Here is a 1,977-nt window from a genome sequence, read left to right as displayed (position 1 = left end):
CATGTATCCATGCACCCATCCAACCATGCATCCATCCATGCACCCATCTATCCTTGCATGCATCCATCCACCCACCCATTTATCCATCCATGGACCCATCTATCCATGCATCTATCAATCCATCCACTAAACACATATTTCCTAAGTGGCGGAGACATGCTGGGACTGGGCCAGCCTTGGTGATTCCAGGGTGACGAAGACGGATGTCCTCACACTTGTGGGGCTTACATTCGATGGGGTAAGAACACCAAAACCAAAATCACTGCCATCGAGCCAATTCCAACTCACAATGACCCCCTAGGACAGGGTAGAACTGCCCCTGTGGATTTCTGAGACTGGAAACCCTCTAGTGGGATAGAAAGCGGGGTGGCTGGTGGATTTGAACTGCTGACCTTGTGGTTAGCAGTCCAACGTGTAACTAGTACGCCACCAGGGCTCTCGTGGGTAAGAGGAGGACCCGATGTGTTGGGTGATGGTAGGAAAGGGTTGGTTGGACAGGGGAAGAAACATGTAAGTTGAGACCTGAATAATAAGAAGGCATCAGCTAAGCTAAGATGGAGGAGAAGGGTCCTTGCAGAGCCCAGGCAAAACTCCTGAGGTAGACAGCAGCACCTGACTTAGGGCTTTGGAGATGCTGGTGGACAAGCAGGAGAGATGCAGGCTCCTCGTGTCAGCAGCTTTGGGGAGAGTCATTTCGACCTGTCATTTCAAGGTCACACCCCATAATCCCCAGAAAGTCCTAGGGGCGGGGGAGCATGGCGGTTCTAGGGCAACGAGCCAAGGTTTGCAATGAGCTGGATTCTGCAGCTTCCTTGGGCCCTGAGAGGGTAGGAAGGAAAAACCTCCAGGAGGGCGGCTGGTTGGGGACCTCAGCTCTTGCTCAAGACTCCTGTGACGTGGACTAATTCAGGGGGCTTGAGCCTGCCTTAAGGGGAGACGGCAGGGTGGCAGGCATCCTATCCTTCAGGGACCTGCAGGACCAGGCCAGACCCCCTGAGGCTCAAGGCCTGAGTGAGGGCACCTTCTCCCTCTCCTTGGCTTTCTGAGATCCATGAGGGAGTCCTGATCAGCTCTCACGTGGGTGCCCAAGTCTCTGAGAGATTTGCAGCTTCTAAGGTATGCCATTCAGGCATGGAGCTGGAGGGGGGGGGGCTGGAGAGCTGAGTTTGGCTTCTTCAAATACGGGTTCCTCAGAAGCTCAGTTTACCTCAGCCTGAAAATCCTGCCACATCCTACTTCCCGGATGGCCGCAGACTCCCTGTGACCTCCCTCCCAGCCAGTCACAAGCCCTGCCTTTGCCTCTGGCTCCACCTCCCCTATCTGCCCTCCCTCACAGTTTCAGGACACCCCTTTCCTTCCCAATGACACGGGCTTGAGGCAAAAGGCGGGCGCCCCCCCCCCGCCGACTTCATCTCTTCCCCCTCCCAGAGTCTCTGTGCACCCCCACCGGCCTCCACCCCCTGTGGTTCTCCCTAGGCTAGCCTTTTCATCTACTGTCTTTCTCCTAGGAGGCCCGAGGGATGCAGGCAGCCCACTTAAATATGAATTTCAAATAGGGAATCACTTTTGAGATTACTTTTATAACGAGTATAACGATGTCTCATGCAGTTTGTGGTGCACACCTAGTCTGCAAATAGTACACCATACCCCCCCCCACAAAATAAACTCACAGCCGCCGAACCGCTGTTGACTCACAGCGACCCTATAGGACAGGGTAGAACTGCCCCTGTATGTTTCCGAGACTCTACATCTTTATGGGAGTAGAAAGCCCCCTTTTCTCTCGTGGAGCACCTAGCGGTTTCCAGTAGCTGACCTCACATCGAGCAGCCTATCGTCACTGCTGTGCCTCCTTGAAACCAGTGTGCGGGACACACTGAAACACTATCTGTTGTATGTCTGGAATTCAAGTTTGGCTGGATGCCACACGTTGTCCCTCAGCTCCACCTCCTCAAGATGTGGCAGAGCCTCCAGGCTCAG

Source organism: Echinops telfairi, unplaced genomic scaffold (assembly GCF_000313985.2).
Source record: "Echinops telfairi isolate 266 unplaced genomic scaffold, ASM31398v2 ScPeMD7_25;HRSCAF=90, whole genome shotgun sequence".
In the NCBI taxonomy this organism is placed as follows: domain Eukaryota; kingdom Metazoa; phylum Chordata; class Mammalia; order Afrosoricida; family Tenrecidae; genus Echinops; species Echinops telfairi.
Note: the sequence above shows the minus strand (reverse complement) of the source record.